The 13369-nt window shown below is 43.2% G+C and overlaps 1 protein-coding gene across 12 annotated transcripts in view; it reads left to right on the top strand.

Moving 5' to 3' along the window:
* CHD7 (chromodomain helicase DNA binding protein 7) overlaps positions 1 to 13369 on the top strand; it is a 188502-nt gene that overhangs the window by 31230 nt on the left and 143903 nt on the right. Inside the window, exons 1-2 of one of the 12 annotated variants that reach the window (XM_073998837.1) lie at positions 4313 to 6333; positions 6577 to 6660. The exons of 10 other annotated variants lie outside the window; for them this stretch is intronic. The gene's annotated coding sequence lies outside the window, so the exon portion shown is untranslated. Of the gene's footprint in view, positions 1 to 4312; positions 6334 to 6576; positions 6661 to 13369 lie in introns of those variants that run through there. One more of the 12 variants, XM_065519256.1, reaches the window with a different exon arrangement.

The following is a 13369-nucleotide window of genomic DNA, read 5'->3' on the forward strand; positions in this document are numbered from 1 at the left end:
TAGTTGATCATAATTCTTGTGCAGACTTTGAAATGAAAACTTTTTTTTGGTCATACTGATGGTGATAGTCCAAGTAGCTGTATTCTTTTTGGCAACACAGAAGTCACTCATGCTGGAAGCACTAGTCAGCCCATAGAGGGCAGGCGCCATGCCTGCAGTGTGCATAGTCATGTACGTCATCGATTCACTCAAGACACCCTATGTAGCTCTGTCTCTGCCTGTGAAAGATGGACATCTTTCCTTCTTCACTGTACCATCTGTGTGCAAGTTGGTAAATTGCCTTTCTAGCGTGCAGTTGATTTCAAGATTCAAAAACTCAGCGTCTTTTCTGTTGTTAAGAACCCAGATTCATTTTTATCTGCTTTCCACTACCCTTTGACATTGTTTTCCATACCCAAATCCTTAATCTTGAGGTATTTTAAATGCAAATATTTGTCATGGATGATTAGCCTGAAGCCTGTTGGATTTAAAAATGGTGCATTTTAAAAGAATAGAATACAGTGTGTACCTCAGAGAGCAGTGTAATTGTAAGAGGGCAACACCAAGACTTCACTTAGGAACAGCTCCAGCTGTGATAGCGATGTATGGCTGTGATGGCCAGCTCTTAAGTGTCCTGCGTAAAAAAGAACTGGAAAATGCATACTATGTGCAGACACCCATCTGCACAAGCTCACCTAGGCAGGAAGGGATGCACAGGAAACTATTGAGTTTATTAGCTTTGGAAAGTTACACTAGGCAATGAAAGAGGGTAATAAAATATCTTTTTTTGGTTCTTCGTCGTCTTTACTGTTGGGTTTTTGTCCTTTTTTATATCAAAAGTTACTTTTACACTAAGTAAAATAGACCAGTTGACATTTGGTGAGCGTGAGGCTGTGAAAACCTGTGTTCCCTGCAGTTGTGCTCCATGTACAAGTACCTCTAAGATCTTGTGGACAAGGAGGGCTATTAAAAGACTGTGACTGTCCAGCTTTAAAGTGTAAACATCAAATAACTATTTACTTTGTATTTAAGGACTTTTAGTAGTAGGCTTAATTATAGTCCCACGTCACAATTTTAAAGGAGAAAGTGATAACTCCTGGGGAAAGCATCTCTGTGGCCTGCAGAATTCCATTTCCTTGTGGAGGAGATGAGAAGGTTATAATGGAGTCCAGAGCAGTTTCAAAACAAACTGTAGCAGTCTCATCAGATACAGCTTGGCGGCCTAGTGACTTATAATGAGGGTGGCATGTAATTAGAAATTGTCCCTGTCTTTTCTGAGTACTGATGAAAACCATGGCTCAGAGGTTAATTCAAATAATAATTAATATTGGTCTCTGTCAGTACAGGGTGGTAATGAAATCTTTCGTTATTTGATGACTTTGACTTTAAGTGTTGAGCGAGGAATAGAAATGGTGTTATTCCTCTCGCTAATTGTGGGGCACCTCCAACAACTGAACACTCTGTGGTAAAAAATGTGATTCGGAAGATGTCAAGTACAAAATTTCTTTGTAGCCTATAATTGCCTACCATAGAAGTTATAATATGACACAGACATATTAGCGTTATTTTATTTTCTAGAGTGATAATTATTTAGAGTGAGGTATTAGGAAGGCAGTTGATCCTACCATTGTAGATTGAGGATGCTTTTGTTGGTCTCCCATTTTTCCTACTGTATGTGATACATAGTATCCAGAACAAAGTTACCCATTCAACCTTAACAGATTGCGTGTACACATTAATCTGAAAACAAAACCACCAAATGGCTGGTTGATTATAGAGAGCCTTGACTGTCCTTTTCAACCTTGAAAGTCACTGATTGTGTAAGTTGGTGCACCACATTTGATGAACATCTTCCATATGCAGAGGTGGGTGTTCCAAATGATGTGGAAGATACATAGTTGATTTAAGGTTATTTGGAAATACATAGGTATATGTTAACACAGATTAACGGTAGCTTTTAAAGCTGCAAATGGCAACTACAGTTGTTTCATTACAATAATTTTGGTGGAAGGAAGACGTTTAGGCAGGACAGTTTTGAAAAAATAATTACAGATGCTTCATTGCATAACTTGCTTTAAAATTAGTTTTTTTTGAAATGTTTGTTGACTGAACTTCTACAGCTTAATCACGGAGGGTGGTGTTTGGTATTATTCTAAGCAACATCATATTTTATAGGGAAAAGTAATAGGAAAAAAGAAGAATTTTTACAATGTTTGAGGACTCTGAGGTGCTTCAGATACCCAAACAGCAGAACCTTTCTAACATGTAAAAGTAGACACCAGCAGAATCGGCCCTCCTGCATCCCTCATAAAGTCCATTAACTCAGGCCTACCTTGTTTATTCACATTCTCATTGGTGTTTTCCATGTCCTGTATTATTTAGCAGCAAATCCCAGGTAGCATAGTATTTTATTTTAAAATACTTCAAGTTGTATCAGTAAAAGGGAAGCTGGCTGGGTGCAGTGGCTCATGCCTGCAATGCCAGCACTTTGGGAGGCTGAGGCGGGCAGATCACTTGAGGTCAGGAGTTCGAGACCAGCCTGGCCAACATGGTGAAACCCCATCTCTACTAAATATATAAAAATGGCTGGGTGCGGTGGCTCACGCCTGTATCCCAGCACTTTGGGAGATCACCCAAGGTCAGGAGTTCGAGACTAGCCTGGCTAATATGGTGAAACTCCTTCTCCACCAAAAATACAAAAAAGTAGCTGGGTGTGGTGGCGTGTGGCTGTGATCCCAAATACCTGGGGGGCTGAGACAGGAGAATTGCTTGAACCTAGGAGGCGGAGGTTGCCGTGAGCCGAGATCACGCCACTTCTCTCCAGCCTGGGTGACAGAGTAAGACTCCATCTCAAAAAAACCAAAAAGCTGGGCATATTGGCAGGTATGTGTAATTCCAGCCACTGGGGAGGCTGAGGCAGGAGAATTGCTTTTGAACCCGGAGGTGGAGTGCAACGTTGCAGTGAGCCGAGATTGTGCCACTGTACTCCAGCCTGGGCAACAGAGTGAAACTCTGTCTCAAAAAAAAAAAAAAAAAAAAAGGAAGAATTATTTCCAGATTAAATTGCTATAGAGATTTTTGTGGACATTTTGTTTTTTTGTCGTTGTTGAGACAGTCTCACTCTGTCGCCCTGGCTGGACTCAGTGACGCCATCTCCACTCACTGCAACCTCTGCCTCCTGGGTTCAAGCGATTCTCCTGCCTCAGCCTCACTAGTAGTTGGGATTACAGGCGGACGCCACCACGCCTGGCTAATTTTTGTATTTTTAGTAGAGACGGGGTTTCATCATATTGGCCAGGCTGGTCTCGACTCCTGACCTCGTGACCCGCCTGCCTTGGCCTCCCAAAGTGCTGGGATTACAGGCGTGAGCCACTGCCCCCGGCCAGAAATTTTTTTTTTTTAAATTGAAAGGCAGTACTATATTTGAGAAGGGATTCGTAAGCATGCTTTCTTAGCTAGAATATAGAGGGTGATAGGCAATTGTTAGACAGTTAGGATCAGTAGGTTTGATTTGATTTCAGCAGCAATCGTAGAATTCTGAAAAGAGAATGACAGGGTCAAAACATTATTTTATTTACAAAAGGAACGTTCTCTCTAGTGTGTCAGTATTAAGATTGTTTGGCGGCCAGAGGTTTGGAGGAGGTGGTGGGCGTTGATGAGGAGCTCTTCTAGAGCTGTTGCTGCCTAGGGTAAACCAACACGGATTCCAGGAGAAGCCAGGGAAAATGCATCCCACTGGGATCTAAGTGACCTTTCCCACAAGACCAGGTCTTGTCACTTCTCAGCTTAACATCTTAGATCGGCTTCTCATTGCCTGCCTGAATATGAGTCAGGAATTTCGATGTGATTTCTTTCCTTTCCTTATTTTGCTTCCCCCTCCCGCCTCCACTCCCAACCCCCGTTTTCTTTCTTTGTAGAAAGATAGCAGACGTAAATAATATTCAATAAAAAGGCAGTTAAGAAAAAAAGGCATGCCTTCATTCCAAAACCCCAGATTCAGACTCCCAGGGCTGCTTGGGGGGAGGGCTGGGGCAGAGCCAGGCCTCGGCGGGCGGGGTGGGCCGGGCTGGGCCGCGCTTCCGGGATGGGTCAGCGCCCGGAGCCCGCGCCAGGACATGAGGACGGCGAGTGGGCCCCCCGGGGGCGGGGCGTCCCCTGGGGACGCAGGGCGGAGCGGGGTCATCGCTGGCACGCGGAAGGCCCTCGCAAGGCCCTCGCTGCCGGCACCGTGGCCTCCCACCCACTCGGGGCGCTCGTTTCACCTCGTGCCCGCCTCAGTGGCTCTGGCCCCGGAGCTCCGGCCACTTCCTGACCGGAAGGCCGAGCCCCACCTGGCCTGACAACATGGCGGCCGGGAGGAGGCCCCCACACTGCCGGGCCTCCGGACGCTGAGACTGGGCGCGAAGTGGGCAGGAGTCAGCAAGGCCACATCGCGCCCGTGCGCACCGCTGTAGGGTCATCTCCAGCGCTGGCACCTGGCTCAGCCCTCAGCCCTCCTGGCCCCTGGGCTTCTCGAAATGGCCACACTATCCCCCCTTCTCGGCCTGGTTCCGCCCTTTCTTGGCCTCAGGTGCTGCACAGGCCACGCCCTCTGCTCTGAGCCGGAGCCCTGCTTGCCACCTGCCCTCCCTCATGGCTCCCGCTCTTCCTCACTCTGGTCGTCTCGGGAGGCCTTCTCTGGATGGATCCCCGGCTAGGTCCCCGTAACTTGACCTCAGCAGCCTGTTTTGCCTTCGTAGCCCACAGCCCACTTGTAAATCTGTGTTCCAGGTCTGCCCTGGGGAGAAGGGGGTGGTAATGCCTGTTGCTGACATAGCTCTATCAGAAAGGTGCTCGGTGGATGAATGAATGAATGCGGTGGAGCATGAGGGCGCAGGCGCCATAGCGGGGAGGGGCAGGAGGGAATAGTCTGCCGGCAGCCACAAGAATAGGAAAGAGAAATACTCTGTCCGAATGGTTTGTTTTTTGTGTTGGTGGGATTGCTCAATGCATGGCTCTTCTTGATCAGTGAGAAATGTGACCGGAGAAAGACATTAGAGTTTTATAGCTGATGTTAAAAAATAAGAGCAGCCACATTGACACGATTTGCTTCCTGAGACCAATGAGAGTGAAGAACTAACAGCTTTGGGCTAAACTTTCGAGTGCATTTTTATTAATAAGGCTAGATGAACTATTGCTGGCTTTCCAATTGTATGTATCCCTCATAGAATCAGACACCAACTCAGGGAGGGGCCTTTCCAGCACACAGAGGGCTCTGCCTTTTTTTTTTGGCGGGGGGAGTCTTGGTCTGTCGCCCAGGCTGGAGTGCAATGGCGGATCTTACCTCACTGCAACCTCCGCCTGCTGAGTTCAAGGGATTCTGCGTCAGCCTCCCGAGTAGCTGGGATTACAGGCACCTGCCACCATGCCCAGCTACTTTTTGTATTTTAGTAGAGACAGATTTTCACCATGTTGGCCAGGCTGGTCTCAAACCCTGACCTCAGGGAATCCGCCCTCCTTGGCCTCCCAAAGTGCTGAGATTACAGGCGTGAGCCACCGTGCCCGGCTCCTTCCTCTTTTTGGCTTCCACTTGGCCACAGGAGCTTCCCTTTGGGGCCGCGACTGAATCATGTTAGCCGCTGGATCCAGGGAGCCATCTGAAACTCCCTGTAGCAGGATTTCTCCAGTATATGGCAACACTCTACCTTAGAAAAACAAAACAAAACGTCTAGCCACATGGTATAATGGAAAAAAAAACCCAAACTTGGGCTAGAAAATACAGGCTATTATTTTGTTTCTAATACCACTATGTATATGGACAGAACAGTTAACTCTCCCCACGCCCTGTCTTCCTTCGTGAAAGGTGGTGACACTGCACCTTCACAGCCTACTTCATATGACTTTGGTGCAAAATGAGACAGCAGATGTTCAAGTACTTTCAGAGACGGTTGTTTTCAGAACCTTCATCACATTGTGGTATTTGAAACCTTGGAGTCCTCCTTGACTCTTTCACAGGCTACATTGAATTTGAGCCTCTGGCTCTGCCTTCAGAGTATATGCAGAATCTGATACCTTTTCTCTCCACTTCTTCCACCCGGCTCCGCGGCCTTTTTTCCTTGGCGGTGTTACTGCAGTAGCTCCTCAACTGCTCTCCCTGCTGCTGCCTGTGTTGCCTGCAGTCTGTTTCCAATGTTAGCAAAGTCATCTCTCAGAGCCAGAGTTGGATCATGTCTCTCCTCTGCTGAAAACACTTCCGTGACCCACCTTCTTCAGGCAAAACCTCAGCCCTCACAGAAGCACCCTCTGCTCCAGCCTCCCCCATCCAGAATCTCATGGGACACCGCATTTTGTCCTTGCTGTCCTTTAGATGCTCAGGTACCGGTTCCCCTCTCAGTCTCCACAGTTGCTCTGACCTCCTCAGACACTGTCAGGGCCTCTTAGGGCCTACTGGGCTGACTCAGTTCCTTCACGATCATACATAACTATCTTCCCTGTGAGGCAACCCCTCACCACCCAATTTAAAATTGCACCCCCTTCCTCCAACCTGTCCGCCTGCTGTGATTTGGTTTTTCTGTCTTACTTTTTAGTTATTTACTTATTTGACTCTCTCCACACTAGAATTTAATTAAGCTACATGAAGGAATCGTTGTCTATAATGTTTACTGATGGATCTCCAGTGCCTACAACAGTGTTTGACAGATGGTAGGTGCACAATACATATTTGTCACTTAAAATTATATGGGAGCTAATCATTACAGGGAAAAATGTCTTCAGTTCTCTGTAGCACACTTTTTGGCATAGTATACCTGATGAAACTTTGTAAGCAAGATAGCAAATACTGTTATAGTGACTTTCAGAAATTAAAGACAGTGTTTCTCTTTGAGACAGTCCTGATCAGCAAATTACACATTTTTTTCCCCTCATGTTACATCTACCTTAAGCCGTTTTTTTTTTTTTTTTCCCCTGGAGTAATGCATGAATGATGATATATCTTCCCTCAGGTCATTGTATCTGGGTACATAATGTTCATTTGTCCCATTTACTGGTGATACTTAGTTTGATCACTTGGTAAAGGTGAGTTATTTCATTTGAAAAGAAAATTATTAGAATAACATTAGTTTACTGTCAAGTTGGAATTATAGTGATTTACTTGCTTGTAAATGAAAGTTTATCATTGTGGTGTTTTCCATTTAGTTACTTGTTTGCTGCAGATAAACACTTTGGTTAGTTATTAGACCTGGCAGTAACTTTGTGTAGAACTTTTCTGAGGGCATAAAGTTATTTCACATTTTTGTTTCAAGAGTATTTCTAGCGCTATGTATTTTGTTTATCTAGAGAGAAAGTAACTGTGGTCTTGATATAGGTCAGGCCTTGTAGTGGCACAGTATGTGACCCTAGCTTCTTTACTGTTACTTTCCTTTTGGTCATGCTGCCACTTAGGTGGTTATGTAGTTAAACCTTACGGGTGTAGGGGAAGGGCAGGTGGCATGAGCTGAAAAGTATAAAGTAACTAGCCCTGAAAGTTGACTGACTGAAGGTTCATTATACGGTCATGTGCCATGTAATGATGTTTTGGTCAGCGATGGGCTACATACACAACAGTGGTCTCATGAGACCGTAATGGAGCTGAAAACTTCTGTTGTCCAGTGACACTGTAGTCATCATAATATAGAGCAACACATTACCCATGGGTTTGTGGTGATGGTGGTATAAACAAACCTACTGTACTGCTAGTCTTATAAAAATACAGCATGTAAAATTATGCACAGTACATAATATTTGATAATAACAGTAAACAACTATGTTACTAGTTCTTGTATTTGCTATACTATACTTTTTATTGTTATTTTGGAGTATACCCCTTTTACCTTTTTTTTTGTTTTTTTTGATTTAACTGTAAAACATCTTCAGGCAGGTCCTTCGGGGATATTCCAGAAGGCATTGTTATCATTGGAGATGACAGTTCCATGCCTGTTATGGCCTCCGAAGACCTTCCAGTCTTCAGAGTGGGACAGAATGTGGAGGTGGAAGACAGTTATATTGAAGATCCCAGCCTGTGTAGGTCTAGGCTAATGTGTATTTCTGTCTTAGTTTTTAGCAAGAAAGTTTGAAGCCGGGCGTGGTGGCTCGTGCCTGTAATCCCAACACTTTGGGAGGCCAAGCTGGGTGGATCACCTGAGGTCAGGAGTTGGAGACCAGCCTGGCCAACATAGCGAAACCCCATCTCTACTAAAAAAATAAATTAGCTTGGGTGTGGTGGCAGGCGGTAATCTCAGATACTCGGGAGGCTGAGGCAGGAGAATCTCTTGAACCTGGGAGGTGGAGGTTGCAGTGAGCCAAGATTGTGCCATTGCACTCTAGCCTGGGAGACAGAGTGAGACTCCATCTTAAAAAAAAAAAAAAAAGTTTGAAAAGTAAAAAACTAAATTAAACATTTAAAAATAGGAAAAAGCTTTTGGAATAAAGACATAAAGAAAATACTTTTGTATGACTATACAATGTGTTCTTTTTTTAAGTTGTAAAAGAGTCAAAAGGTTAAAGAAAGTCTATAGAATAAAGTTACAGTAACCAGATAAATTTATTGAAGAAAGAATTTTCATAAATTCATTATAGTCTAGGTATACAATGTTTATAAAGTCTACAGCAGTGTGCAGTAACGTCCTAGGCCTTCATATTCACTCACCCACCACTCACTCACTCACTGACTCTCCCAGGGCAACTTCTAGTTTACAAACTTCATTCATGGTAAGTGCCCTATACAAGTGTATTGCTTTTAATCTTTTATATTGTATTTTTGCTGTACCTTTTCTATGTTTAGATACCACTGTGTTGCAGTTGCCTACAGTATTCTGCAACATGTTGCACAGGTTTGCAGCCTAGGAGCAGTAGGCTGTATCATATTGCCTAGGTGTGTAGGAGGCTGTACCATCTAGGTTTGTGTAAGTGCACTCTGTGATGTTCGCACAAAGACAAAATCACTTAGCGACACATTTCTCAGACAATATCCTCATCATTAGGTGACACATGACTATGTTTACAGGTAGCCTCTTGCATTCTAAACTAACACTGGAGTGATGCATGACACTATTTGGATATGGGAAAGGATTTTTGTCACCCACAGTGTAGGAAGCTTTGGAGATTGGCAGACTTCCTTTTTTGATTCAAGTAAGTCTAAATTATGATTTCAGATGAGTAGGCTGAAAATATTTTGTAAAGTTCCAGAGCAGGAATATGGAAAATTTGGACACCTTTCATTTTGAAGTTCCACAATTGTTAGATTTAGGTAGATTCATTGATTTTATGTCTTTAAAATGTTTGGAACATGTGAGGGGGATCAAAGATTTATAAACTTTTTTTTTTCAGAATTTTCTTGAAATGGACATCAGTCCCAGACTGACACATTCTTACATTATTAGTGTTGATTAAATATGTTAGGAGCTAGTCTGTCTTCTCCATGAATTATTAGTGGATCAAACCTTTGTACTGCGCACTCTGGGAGCCCTGGGTAATAAATAAAGCCCTGGGGTAATAAAGGTGTACAAGACACATTCTGCAGCTGCCCTCAGGGAGCTCCAGCACTGGGGGACCCTCCTCAAACGGCAGTCTGTGAAGCCCAGCTCCAGTGAGTCCTGTGAAAGAGCAGAGAGTCCATTGTGAGATAAAATCGGGCGACCAACTTCTCATCCCCACAGGTCTTCCCGCTAACCTGAAAGGAAACTGAGGCCTTATGAGGGTTATCAGCTAGCAGAACTTGGATGGACACCAGATCTGTTTGACAAAGGCAAAAAAATTATAATTAATTATTTTTCTAACATCTGGCTGATTGTAAGTATGCTTATTCTAAAATATTCAAGCCATAAAACATTCATGAAGTAGAAAGTGAAAGCCCCCACTCCTGATAAATTCAGATACCTTAATTAATCTTTTAGGTTTTTAATGGGAGAAAGGTTGCAGAGTGTGAGCATATTATAGATATGCAGCTCCTTTTTTCCCAAAATACTGTGGCTGATCTTTTCATACTAACACACAGAGCTCTGATTTTTTTCAGCTAGGTCAAATGACTATGTCCTGTTCCATATAATTTCACTTATCTGTCCTCTTTCAATGGCCAGTTGGTTCATTTCAGTGTTTCACTATTGAAAATGGCACGGCTGTAAAGATCATTAGCCTTTTATATACCTCTCTTTGCATATTGAGATAAATTCCTAGAAAGGGGTATTACAGGGTCACAGACCATGTTCATTTTAAATATGGTACATGTTCCTGGATTGACCCCAGAAAGGCCATATCAGTTCACACTCCTTTCATTGGTGTACGAGTTACCCTTTTTGTTTTTTTCTTTGCACTCACCAACTGTGGACCTTAGTGTCTTTTGCCAATTTGATAGGTGCCTTTCTTTTATTACCAGTGAAGTCAAGTATCATTCCATGTGTGTTTTTGACCCTCTGTGTTTCCTTAAAGCCTGTCCTCTGCACCATTGTGCTCTTGAGCCTCCAGCTTCTGTGATCGCCTTCCGTGACTGAATATCATCGCCTCGAGCCTGTGCGCCCTTCTCCATTCTGGTAGAGAGAGAGTAGAGGCTAAGACGGCTGTCTCTGAAAGCAGTCTCAGGGATTATTCCCATTGCTGCTGCTCGCCAGCAGTGGCCCCTTGGCAGGCTACTTAACCTTTGAGCGTTTCAGTTTCCATTCCTCTAATGGGGGTAATAAGGATTAAACGAACGAGTGCATCTGAAGCCTTAGCACAGGGCCTGGCATGTGAGTAAATGTCCAGGAAATGCTTGCCATCGTCAGCAGCAGCACCTGTGTGGGAAATTACTTTCCCTCCTCCTTTTTCTGTGGGAGTCCCTGAGAGCCCTGCTCAGCAACCTGGATCTTCATCAGTGCTGGGATTCTCTTGGCAGCTGCTGCTTTTCCAAGTGGACCCTTTTCTCTTTGTCACTCCATGTTGAGGCCTGTGAAGTGAGGTCCCATCAGCTTTGGCTTGGAGCCTGGGCATTTTCCTTCTGGTTGGTCTTATGGATTGAATTGTGTCACTCTCTCCCACCCAAACTCATATGTTGAAACCCCTAATCCCCAAGGCAATTGTATTTGGAGATAGGGCCTTTAGGGAAGTAATTAAGATTACATGAGGTCATAAGGTGGTCATAAGGTAGGATCATGATCTGATGGGACTGGTGGCCTTATACAAAGAGGAGAAGAGAGAGCTGGCTCTCCCAGTTGACAAAAAAGAGGCCAAGTGCGCACACAGTGAGATGGTGGCTGCCTCTAAGCCAAGAGAAGAGGCCTCAGAATGAATCCTGCCTTGCCAGTACCTTCGTCTTGGACTTCAGTCTCCAGAACTGTGAGAAATAAATTTCTGTTTAAACCACCCAGGCTATGGAGTTTGTTATGGAGCTCTGGCAGACAGATTGTTGGAGAACCACAGTCCTGGTGGTTGGGTGCCTGCCTCAGGCATTATTGTTTCTAGGCCAGTGGTTTGTGCATCAAAATGCTTGGTAAAGCAGACTGCCAGGGCTTACTCCAAGAATTTCAGATTTAGGATTGACATGAGGAGTCACATTTCTAACCAGTTCCCCAGCAGTGCTGATGCTGCCGATTCTGGTCCATGTTTGGAGAACACTGGTTTAGGTGGTGTGTCGGAGAGGCTTCAGGCAAACGCTGGGAGATGGGGTAGGGATAGTGGCTCTCCCACCCAACTAGGAAGTTATTTAAACTCAGAGCCTCAGTTTCATTTTCTGTAAAAGGGTGATAGTATTTATTCTACTTATTTCATGGGATTATTGAAGTCAGATGCATAAATGAAAGTTTTTAGGTCCTCCTGCTTTTCATACAGAGTAGTTTCATACAGAATAGGACTGGGGTCAGGGATGTTGCATTCTTTTTGCAAAAAGAGAAGAACAAATGAAATGCTGAAGTATTCTAATAGTAAATTACAAAGCAAAAGTAAGGTATTTCCTTCCTTTTCTTCACCAGATACGGCCTGGTCATCTGATTTGCTGACTGCTTGGACATTGGTCTTTACCCACTTCTCTTCTCTGCAATCCCCACAGCAACTTCTCTTGAAAGCCAGGCAGTTTAGCTGAGAACCCTTTATTACAGTATCTGTGGCTCCTTATTCTGGCCCTGCCTTGTCAAGGATGCCTGTGGCTTTTTTGGTGATTGAGACAGTGGAAATTACTGAGTTTCTAGTTCTACTCCATGGGTACGATTGTGGTCATGCTTTTCATGTCCAGGGTATTGTAGTTGAAAGGTCTTTTTTGGATTTGTTTTGCCGTGCTTAAAATGTTTTGTGTTGTATAAGTTTTAAATATATAATTACTGGCATATTGTATTTTCGACAGTGTTATCAACCCATAATAAGATTGCTAATCATTTAGAGCTATGGTTTTCACATGAGAACCCCAAAGAGCTTTGGTTTATGTTGGTTAGATCTATGGATAATTACTGCATTTGAAATTAAATCTGAGAAGTGTAAAAATATTTAGTTTATTTAAAATCAACATAAATCCAGTGCAAGTTAATATAAATAGTGTAACTTTTGTTTTTTGAAACAAAAGTTTATTGAGAATGAGTGACATTCTTTCCTATTTTTATAAATCTCTTTAATGCCTGGTTTGAGAAAACAGCTAGATTCTCATAGCTGCTTCTACATTCAGTCTTTTATAATATGTTATTTCGGTTGAAGAACATGAAGAAAATCTGGTCTCATGTGGACATGTAATTAAAAAGGGAGGAATTTTTAGCCTTCTTAGATAATTAGACACTACATCAAAACTCTACAAGGGGTAGCTGCTTAAAGGTAGTTTCAATGTGGAATCTGAAAGTGTATGAGTGAAATTTCTGTGCTTGAGTTCATTAAAATCTGTTGGTCTGTCTTGCACTTTGAATGGATCTTTTCACCATCTGTGGTTTTATAACATTGTTCATTGGTAATTTGGAAATTATTGGTTTAATGAATTACATAAATCTTTCAAATGCTGGCATATTTTATCATTTTTTAAAAATTGCGTTTGTATTACCACCTATCTAATCAGAAAGCCTTTTAAGTATCAGAAAACTGTCAAATTGTTGGTGGTAGATACAGGTTTTCCAAAATTCCCATTTTATTCGAATACTCATTTTATTTTATCATTGGCAACAAAACTGTCAATTGTTTTCTTGGAAGTAACAGGCTTATTTTGTTCATTTTTGAAATGTTTGCCAAATACTCAAGTCTGTATAACCGTAGTTTTTCAGTTGTTTTTTTCTCCCCTAGGTAAAACTGGTGGTCTTTGAAAAAAGCCTGCACCTCAGTTACACAATCTACTTCTCCTCTCCCTCAAATGGAATGGCTACGGACATTTGACCACCATCTAGAAGGAATGTAGGAATGATGGCATAGAGAGCACATCTCTGTGTATAGACAGGCT

The sequence above is a fragment of the Macaca fascicularis genome, chromosome 8, assembly GCF_037993035.2.
Source record: "Macaca fascicularis isolate 582-1 chromosome 8, T2T-MFA8v1.1".
NCBI classification, from domain to species: domain Eukaryota; kingdom Metazoa; phylum Chordata; class Mammalia; order Primates; family Cercopithecidae; genus Macaca; species Macaca fascicularis.